An 11603-nucleotide genomic window follows, 5' to 3' on the forward strand; every position below is an offset into this window, starting at 1 on the left:
CCAATCTATCTTTGGCACAGAAAGGGGTAAAATATAATACTATAAAAAATTTTGACATATTATCAGATGAAATAAAATGTCTGATAGACAGCAGTAATAGCTTCAAAAATAAATTGAAATCACATCTCCTTGACAATTTCTCCTATAGCATCGATGTATTCTTGAAAAGGAATAAATAAATCTATAAATATAGTATATGCATGTTGTGCCATTTAAGGGAATGGGGTGAATCATAGAAATATCAATGTTTAACACTGTACTGTAATATATATGTATATATACATTAAAAAATCTTGTTTCATATGTGCATTTCTTGTACACTTGACACATTCCAAATCATAACAGCTACTGTACTGTGGGATTGATCAATGGAACACGCAACCAACTAACTAACTATAGCATCATAGGTTCTCCTGATTGTGTCTCCGAGAATCAGGATTGTGCAAAGCAACTGGCAGTGACCACATCTTAAGAGCTCCTTCAAAAAGTTGACTCTGCCTTTCTCACAGTGTCTACACTGAAATAAGATTGCCTCCGACACCCACATCCTATGTAAACAGGCAGGGAAAGAGCTATGATTGAGATGCATTCTCACAATGGATGTTACAATTTTCCTTGAATATTTGGACTTCGCAAACCATCGCTGCCTTGGTATGAACGTCTGCATATGTGCATAGATTTTATCTCTTCTTTTTTGACTTTCATTCCATTCTTCATGCTATAAGAGAAGCGCTTGTTCTTTTACTATTAGGAGATATTCAGTGTATGGGAGTTTAATGGCCATAGGTCCGAGCTTATCAGTATCGGAGAAATGCTGTACCTTCTGCTTTAAAAGGTGGAACGTATTGTCACTTATCCCACATATTATTTGTATGCCTTCCATATACCTTTCTAGTGTATGTACTGATGGAAACATAAAACATTCCGAGAAAACCTCGATGCCTGAGTGCTGCAATATAATAAATGTAGAGCAGATAGCTTATTTTCGTCTTTCCAGTTTGCAAATGGCATGCTAATCTGGCTTAACACAAGTCAATGGCATCTTTTTTTTAAATATTGGGAACCTATAGTCTTCGAAATTGGTTTGTGCTTCTTCATTTGATCCTTCTGATACAGTTTCTGTTGCTGTCAGTCCTTGTACCATAACAGTTTTGCACGAAGTCTAGCGATCTGCACATTTTGTTACTCCACACGCTTTTTCTAGACATGAATAACTGCACTTAATTTTACCAATTCATCGTCAAAGCAGGTCGGTGTTGACGATTCAGAAGAATCTGGCACTAATATATGGAGAGTCGAACTGGGCTGCTTCTGTGCCATAGCGTGTTTTACAGCTTTAGACAGATTGTCGAACCTTTGGGGTAGTTTCTTCTTCATCATCAGTTGAGGTGGCTTATTTGGAAAGTCAAACAATGTGGTTAACTGCATACCACATGAGTTTATTATTGTCTGCATTCACGAACTGATTTTGTTCGACGTGTAGCGGACAAAACTTGACGTTATTATAAAGATAAATAGGGCTTTCTTCATTAGATCTTCTCATCTGCTATTCACTAGCCATTTTCTGCTCATAAAACGAACCATTAATCATCAATATACCTGTAGTTTGCAGGCGAATCCTGACAATAAAGTTTAGTAACGTGATGGTATGTTCCTCTCTGGGTTCTTTAGGAAATCTAAAAAAAGACAGATGTGGTATCTTCTTCCTGTTGTTGCTACAATTTATTGTGCTACGCTACGCTCCCATTTGTAAAACACACTCTACAAACCAAAAAAACAACTACTATTCCCTTTCGCTTTCACTATCGCCCCAATCTCAGCAGTTGAACTTACTGGCCGCTTGGTGCGCTGCTGGCGTAGTAGGCAACAAAATCGAGGCGAAGTGTCGCGATTGTTATGTTAGACTGTAGTTCACACATACAAACGTCCTTCGCCCTGTCACCGCCCCAACGTCATACACACACGTTTCGAATAGGTCTCGCTGTTTGTCCCAAGGCCAATAGGAGGCGTGGCGCCAAGTGTCCTTATCTTAAAAATGGTGCGTTGTCGACCAACACAACGTTAGTAATTTTGGTTGCTAGTGGACCACCTATCCAGGGTTAAAATTTCGTGACACAATCTTTCTCCACCCTGTGTAATAGCGAAAGTTTCAGCAGGAAATATGGTAGTGTCGCCTGGTAGTTGATTCTTTCTTCTGCAGATTCTGGACATGAGAAGGTGCATCTGGCATGATTTTCCGTCCCCATTTCTTGGGCCACTTGTAAATAGTTGAAGATATCCTACCCATTTTTCTGACAGGTATGATGTTCGTGAAAACTGCCCACATTTTTCTCCTTTGCTGGAAAATAAGACGTTTGTTACAAGAATATTGTGATAAGACCTGTGGTAGCTATATAGGAACATTGGGAGAGTCTCACTTCGGGGTATTTTATTTTGTAGATATTACCAGCGTTGGTATCGATTGTAGATATAAAACTGCTGTTTCCTCACATTTCTGTTATTCCCGATTTGAGAGAGCATTTTGCATTTCTTTATCAGTGGATGTTTAATGCCATTCGTTGTAAGATATAACGATCACTCTTCTGTGAATATGCAAAGGCATTTCTGATGCTTTCCGAAGAAGAGCATTAGCGGGAGAAGAATGCGTAGCTTCGAGTCAGGTGCATAAGCTTCTGTACTGCACTTTATCGAGCAACGTTAGGTACCTGGTAGCAGCATTGTGATAGAACGTGCATCTATAGTCTATGCAGAAATGTATCAACTTGTGATATAGAGTGAGCAGAATGTTGGGGTGAGCCCCCCCACCATATTCTTGTCACCGATCCGAAAATAATTCAATGATTTTTCCCATGTGACTAACCCAACTCATTCTGGAATCGAAGAGAACACCAAGAAACCTAGCCTGACATTTTAGTCGTATTTTATAACAAGAGAGTCTTACACTGTTCAGGCATCTAGTTGTTTGTGAAAGAGAAAAGTACCGATTTTTCTGGCGAAATCTGTAACCCTTAGCTATGTAATGTATAATCCCATGCACCCATCGCCTTTGGTAGTTCACACACAGCCTGATCTATCCCATTGGTCGACACATACAAACTAATATCATCTGCGAGCTCGAGAATTTTAACTGCAGAAAGGATAATTCTCTCCATCTCGTTAGCATATAGCGCAAAGAGTATGGAACTGAGGGAAGTTCCTTGCAGAAGACGTGCAGTAAGACAACGTGGCCCAATTCCTTTATCTCGGAACTGAACCCATATGTGTCTTTTGGCGAGGAAGGTGCTGATTCCATAAATCATTTGTGGCGGATTCCAATGGTTTCCAACTTCTGTATCAACATAGATATACGAACATACACTCCAACTATAACCAGGAGGAGCTTCTACACTCTCTTTTCTTGTTGATGGTTCATAAATATTTGAGGTTAAGATATTTAAATTATTTATTGTTCCTTTGCCTTTTCTAAAACCATGCTGTCTCAATGAAAGTATCTGATTCGATTCCAGCTACCATTCCAAACGATTTTTACCAGGCGCTCTAAGGTTTTGCTGATATAAGAAGATAGAGCAATTGGTCTATATGATTTGACCTGCTCATTATCTTTAAGTGGTTTCAGTATAGGTACTACTACTTGAGTTGTCCAATCCTCTATTAATATGTAGTTCATCCATATTTGGTTAACTATGTGTAACACTTTTCTGAATGCTACTTCTGGGAGATTTTCTATCATCTGGCAGTGTATTCCATCCTTACCAGGTGTGGAAGTCACATCCTTTTTAATATCTTTTGTCAGTTCTCCAAACAAAAACGATACCAAAAGCAGGCGATAATAATTCGATTGCTCTGTAGGCCAGAATGGTGGTTGGTTTATTTGTCTTTCAGTGAGAATGCCCAATTAAATCATTAACAGTTCTACAAACTCAGACTTCTTTAACTTAAACGTGACCATATTTCATTACAATAGCTAATCATTGTTTCTTTGCTGTTAGGCAAACAATGGAGATTTATTGCCAGAAGTGCTAAAATTTCAAGAGAGGTGCTCATTTATAAGATGGCAGAGAGAAATTGATCCTCTAGTTACCACCTAGTATTTCTGACACTGGGTTATCTGAAGTTTTAAAATCTGTTATCTATCACCAATTATGCCATTGTTTGTAACATAGTAGCATTCTTTCTGCTGCAAAATATAGCTGTAGGAGGGAAAAATCTACTGCTCATGATCCTGATTCTTTGATTAAAAAGGTGCTTAGTGCTTATGAGGAGAATAATGTGGCTTTGGCTACTTTTTGCGACCTTAGTAATGCTTTCGATTGTGTAGAGCATGATTCTTTTCTCAATAAATTTGTTCGCTATGGAATCATTAATAACAAAGTTGGTAACACTTTTGATTCATTTCTTAATAACTGTAAAAAACTGTGTTTACTGAAAAGGAGAGATCATAGATAGCTGACACTAATTGTGGTGTGCTACAAGGTTCTGCTTTGGGACCATTGCTATTTATTCTGATGATAAATGATTTACCATTTTATATAAATATTCACTCCATTCTCTAGGCTAATGATAGCATTTTTTCAGTGTCAGTTTAGATGTTGATATCCTTCTTACTATGACTAAGGACAGGAATGCAAGTGTCAATCTGATTTTGAGTTAATGGATTTTTTCAGTGAGAGCAAAACTAAACAAACTGTATTTACTTTAAGAGATTTGTCAGTAGGAGACTATTTAGGCAGTTTTTAGGTATTGTTATTGACAGTAAACCTGGATTGGGATCTACACATTAAATATGAGTATAGTAGTACAAGTTTGGCTAGAACTGTATACTTGTTAAGAAATTTAAAAGAGCCATATACTTTTTGTTTATGTAAGATGAGCCTATTTTGCTTTTTTGCAGTATTATGTCCTATGGGCTTTCATTTTGGGGCAATAGCACTCTGCTGCTGAAAAAGAAAGCTATAAGGAACATTACAAACTCAGACCAGTGTTTACTGACCTAAACATATTTACTATAATACATGTGTACATTTACACTGTTGTCTTTGTACACAAAGAACAGCTTATCAGAATACTACCTTAGACAGGATTTACACAGTACTAGAAATAATAGGCATATTGACCTACAATACTATAGACTATCTAAATCAAGGAACAGCTATTGAAATGTTACATATGAAGATGTTTAACAAACTGCCTCTCAAGGGGTAGAACAATCATTCGATTTATTTGAGCACAGATTGTACAGTTGGTTATCTATTATGCAGATCCTTTTTACTCTGCTAAAGAATTTTTCTTTTCATCAGTCTACTCACTGGTTTGATGTGGCCTGTCACGAATTCCTCTCCTGTGCTAACCTCTTCATCTCAGAGTAGCACTTGCATCTTATGTACTCAGTTATTTGCTACATGTATTCCAATCTCTGTCTTCCTCTACAGTGTTTGCCCTCTACAGCTCCCTCTAGTACCATGGAAGTCTTTCCCTCATGTCTTAACAGATGTCCTATCGCCCTGTCCCTTCTCCTTCTCAGTCTTTTCCACATATTCCTTTCCTCTCTGATTCTGCGTAGAACCTCCTCATTCCTTACCTTATCACTCCACCTTATTTTCAGCATTCGTCTGTAGCACCATATCTCAAATGTTTTGATTCTCTTCTGTTCTGGTTTTCCCACAGTCCATCTTTCATTACCATACAGTGCTGTGCTCCAGATGTACGTTCTCAGAAATTTCTTCCTCAAATTAAGGCCTATGTTTGAAAGTAACAGACTTCTCTTGGCTAGGAATACCCTTTTTGCCATTGCTAGTCTGCTTTTGATGTCCTCCTTGCTCTGTCCATCACTGGTTATTTTACTGCCTAGGTAGCAGAATTCCTTAACTTAATCTACTTAGTGGCGATCAATACTAATGTTAAGTTTCTCGTTGTTCTCATTTCTACTACTTCTCATTACCTTCGTCTTTCTTCGATTTACTCTCAATCCATACTCTGTACTCATTAGACTGTTCAGCAAATCATGTAATTCTTCTTCACTTTCACTCAGAATAGCAATGTCACCAGCGAATCGTATCACTGATATTCTTTCACGTCGAATTTTAATTCCACTCCTGAATCTTTCTTTTATTTCCATCATCGCTTCCCCTATGTACAGATTGAACAGCAGGGGTGAAAGTCTACATCCTTGTCTTACACCCTTTATAATATGAGGACTTTGTCCTTGTTTGTCCACTTTCATTATTACCTCTTGGCTCTTGTGAATATTGTATATGACCCATCTCCCCCCTATAGCTTACCCCTACTTTTCTCAGAATTTCGAACATCTTTCACCATTTTACACTGTCGAACGCTTTTCCCAGGTCCACAAATCCTATGAATGTGTCTTGAGTTTTCTTTAGTCTTGCTTCCATTATTAACCAGTGTCAGAATTGCCTCTCTCGTACCTTTACTTTTCCTAAAGCCAAACTGATCGTCATCTAGCGCATCCTCAATTTTCTTTTCCATTCTTCTGTATATCCTTGTAAGCAACGTGCGTGCATGAGCTGTAAGCTGATTGTGCGATAATTCTCGCACATGTCAGCTCTTGCCATCTTTGGAATTGTGTGGACGATGCTTTTCCGAAAGTCAGATGGTATGTCGCCAGACTCATACATTCTACACACCAACGTGAAAAGTCGTTTTGTTGCCACTTCTCCGAATGATTTTAGAAATTCTGATGGAATGTTATCTGTCTCTTGTGCCTTATTTTATCTTAAGTCCTCCAAAGTTCTTTTAAATTGTGATTCTAATACTGGCTCCCCTATATCTTCTAAATCGACTCCTGTTTCTTCTTCTATCACGTCAGACAAATCTCCCCCTTCATAGAAGCTTTCAGTGTATTCTTCCCACCTATCTGCTCCCTCCTCTGCATTTAACAGCAGAATTCCCGTTGCACTCTTAATTTTACCACCCTTGCTTTCAATGTCACTGAAGGTTGTTTTGGTTTTCCTGTACGCTGAGTCTATCCTTCCGACAATTATTTCTTTTTCAATGTCTTCACATTTTTCCTGCAGCAATTTCGTCTTAGCTTCCCTGTACTTCCAATTTATTTCATTCCTCAGGGACTCGTATTTCTGTATACCTGAGTTTCCCGGAACGTTTCTGTACTTCCTCCTTTCATCAATCAACTGAAGTATTTCTTCTGTTACCCTGTGATGGCCCTTTTTAGAGATGTTCACTCCTCTTCAACTGTTTTGCCTACTGAGCTATTCTTTATTGCTGTACCCATAGCCTTAGAGAACTTGAAGCGTATTTCGTCATTCCTTAATACTTCTGTATCCTACTTCTTTATGTATTGATTCTTCCTGACTAAATTAAACCTACTCTTCATCACTACTATACTGCGATCTGACTATATCTATTCCTGGGTACGCCTTACAATCTAGTATCTGATTTTGGGATCTCTTTGTGGCCATGATGTAATTTAACTGAAATCTTCCCGCCTTTTCCAAGTATACCTCCTCCTCTTGTGATTCTTGAACAGGGTATTCGCTATTACTAGCTGAAACTTGTTACATAACTAAATTAGTCTTTCTCCTCTCTCATTCCTTGTTCGAAGCCCACATTCTCCTGTAACCGTTTCTTCCATTCCATGCCCTACAACTGCATTCCAGTCCCCCAAGACTATTAGATTTTCATCCCCCTTTACGTACTATATTACCCTTAAAAAATCCTTATAGACTTTCTCTATCTCTTCATTTCAGTTTGCAATGCCAGCATGTATACGTCAACTATCAGCTGGCCACAGTGGCCTAGCGGTTCTAGGCGCTTCAGTCTGGAACCGCGCGACCGCTACAGTCGCAGGTTCGAATCCTGCCTCAGGCATGGATGTGTGTGATGTCCTTAGGTTAGTTAGGTTTAAGTAATCTAACTTCTAGGCGACTGATGACCTCAGATGTTAAGTCCCATAGTGCTCTGAGCCATTTGAACCATTTTGAACTATCGTTGTCTGTGTTGGTTTGCTGTCGATTCTGACAATAAAAACCCTATCACTGAACTATTTACAGTAACACACCCTCTGCCCTACCTTCCTATTCATAACAAATCCTCCTCACACTCTACCATTTTCTGCTGCTGTCGACATTACCCTATACTCATCTGACCAGAGATCCTTGTCTTCTTTCCACTTCACTGACTCCTACTATATCTAGACTGAGCTTTTGCATTTCCCTTTTCAGATTTTATAGTTTGCCTGCCATGTTCAGGCTTCTGCCATTCCACTCCCCGACTCACATAACGTTATTATTTCGTTGATTATTCAATCTTTTTCTCATGGTAACCTCCCCTTTGGCAGCCCCCTTCCCAGAGATCCAAATGGGGGACTATTCCAGAATCTTTTACTAAGGGAGAGATTATCATGAGACTTCTTCAATTACAGGCCTGTGGATACCTGTTATGTGTCTTTAATGCAGTGGTTTCCATTGCCTTCTGCATCCTCATGCCATTGATCATTGCGCGTTCTTCCGCCTTTAGGGCAGTTTCCCGCCCCTAGGACAAGAGAGTGCCCCCTGAACTTCTGTCTGCTCTTACGCCCTCTTTGACAAGGCCGTTGGCAGAATGAGGGCGACTTCTTACGCCAGAAATCTTTGGCCGCCAATGCTGACTATTAATCAAAATTTAAGTAGCGGCTGAATTCGAACCCGGGACCAAAGACGTTTTGATTATGAATCAAAGACCCTACCCATAGACCATGGTTGCTTTTTATTTATTTATTTATTTATTTATTTTGTTTTTGAAAATTGGGCAGCCTAGTGGTCATTGTGTGGAGAATGTACCATAATTTCTTTAACATTGTTACTGTAAGAGATTTTGTCGAAATTGTTTTAACTTGAATAGTATGTAACTTCTATTGGAACTTATTTCAGTTTTAGCTTTCAGTAACTAACCTTTTTTATGTATATACTGTATATATATAGGCCTACACATTTTTAATTTGATGTTAAATGTTGCTCTAAAGTTGAACAACAGAAAAACGAATTTATTTTATTTTATTCACAAAGATAAGCTTAACTTATTAACACTGGAGTAAAAACCAAGTTTGTAAAGTCACTACTCTTTGAGCTATAATTGAATTCCTAAATAAATTGGTGATTGTGTCTTGCTTATAGTTCTGTGGTCAGATTTTATAATTCCTCACTAAAATAAATCTTGTCAGACATCAGAGCACTGCTCTATCTTTCTTTATTAGAAGACTGATAATGGGTTTTGGGAATAGGACTCCAAGATTTCTAAGTTCCGAGAGTAATAATTTTCAATGTTCATCATGCTTTAGGCAGGTGAAGATTAAACGATCAATGTTCTTCACATCTGAGTCTTCTCAATCACAAGTGTCAGAATTCCTAAGTTGTAGATGTAATAAATTAAAAGGAAAGCTGCTGTGATTAAACCTCATCTTCATGATTGTAGAAGGTACTGTAAATTGTTTCTGACGTCTTACATTTTTAGATTAGGTTCCTCCCCATGGGAAACAAATGGCTGGCCTGAAAAATTAGCAGTTCATGACACTGATATGGGTGTGCCAACTGTAAAAATTGTTAGTTCACCTAAACAGGTCATTCCAAAGGATTAAAATATGCTTAATCTCATTGTCGAAGTGTCTGTAGCAAGAACCCCCTAGTTAATCTACGAAATAAACAGTAGCAATGCCAGTATTGTATTAGGTACCGAAAGCTGGTTGAAACCTGACATGAAAAGCAGTAAAATTTTGAACTCAGATTGAACAATGTTTAGGAAGGATAGGACTGATGCTACGGGAGGTAAGTATTCATTGCAGTTAAAAGCTGTTAAACACAGCTGAGATCGATACTGGGTCGGACTGTGAAATAGTTTGGATAAAGCTGTCAAACAGATAAGGATTGACCATTGTATAAGGATGTTTTTGTAGACCACCAGCATCCGCAACAAATGTTGCAGAACGTTTCAGGGAAAGTCTTGAGTACATAGGAAGTAAATATCAAAATTATCCATTAGTTATAGGTGGAGACTTTAATCTGGCATCCATTGACTGTGAAAATTACATGTTTATCACAGGGGGCAGAAGGAAAGATTTGTGTGAAGTTATTCTAGGAGCACTCTCAACGTACAGCATTGAACAATTGGTTAGAAAACCAACTCGAGATGGGAACATATTAGATATCTTGGAGACAAATAGACCTGATCTTTTTGAGGAAGTTAATCTAGAAGAAGGTATTAGCGACCATAATGTTGTTGTGGCTTCTATGTCAGTGTAGAGTTTTCTTGTTTGGGAAAGAAAATAAAAGTGTCATCAATGAATATCTTCATAGTCAGCTCCAAGCACTCACCGCGGGACACAAAGATATTGGGCATCTTTGGTCGGAATTTTAAGGTATTGTCCACCATGTGCTAGAGAAGTATATGTTCCTAGCAAAAGTATAGGGGAGGGAAAGGATCCACCTTGGTACAACAAACATATTAGGAAGTTGCTGAGAAAGCAGAGAATTTCGCACAGTCGTTTTAAACGTAGTTACTGCCCCACTGAGAAACAGAAATTATGCGAAATGAAAGCAGCTGTCAGAAGGACATTGAAGGATTCTTTTAACGAATTTGAAAGCAAATTTTTATCTGCAGATTCTAAAAATAACCCCAAAAAATTTTGGTCGTATGTAAAATCTATGAACGCTACGAATAATTCAATACCTCCTCTTGCTGATGATGATAAACAGAAGGCCAAAATTCTAAACCTAGCTTTCAAAAACTCGTTTACGACAGAGGACTGCAACACCATTCCCCATTTCAGTTATCGAACTAACAAAAGGATAGCTGACATGATGTTTAGTATATCTGGGATTGTAAAACAGTTAAGATCCTTAGACGCCAGGAAGGCATCTGGCCCAGACAGTGTCCCCGTAAGATTTTATGTTGACTATGCTACAAATATAGCACCATTCCTATCCGTCATCTATCAGAGGTCATTGGATCGACAGAAAGTTTCATGGGACTGGAAGAAGGCCCAGGTCATATCAATCTATAAAAAGGGTAGAAAATCGGATGCACATAATTACCGGCCAATTACACTAACATTGATTTATTGTAGAATCACGGAACATATTTTGTGTTCAGACATAATGACCTTTCTAGACTCTGAGAAGCTCATCTGCAGAAACCAGCACGGTTTTCAGAAACAGCGGTCATGCGAGACAGAGCTGGCCCTCTTTGTGCATGATATACAACAGGCTCTAGATACTGGATCCCAGGTTGATGCCAAATTTCTCGACTTTCGAAAGACGTTCGACTCAATTCCGTACCGTCGCTTGCTGCAAAAGTGAGCGCTTACGGTCTATGCGATGACATATGCGGTTGGATAGAAAGTTTTCTAACAGACAGGGAGCAATATGTCGTCCTGAACGGGGTGACTTCAACAGAAACAAGCGTTAACTTCAGGGGTGCCCCAGGGCAGCGTAATACGTCCTCTGCTTTTTACGATTTTCATAAACGATCTGGCTGATGGTATTGACAGCGGCCTTAGACTATTTGCCGATGATGCTGTAGTCTACAGGAAAGTAGTGTCACGCGAAAGTTGTGAACAAATCAACGAGGATCTGCAGAAAATAAATGCGTGGTGT

Source organism: Schistocerca nitens, chromosome 2, assembly GCF_023898315.1.
Source record: "Schistocerca nitens isolate TAMUIC-IGC-003100 chromosome 2, iqSchNite1.1, whole genome shotgun sequence".
NCBI classification, from domain to species: domain Eukaryota; kingdom Metazoa; phylum Arthropoda; class Insecta; order Orthoptera; family Acrididae; genus Schistocerca; species Schistocerca nitens.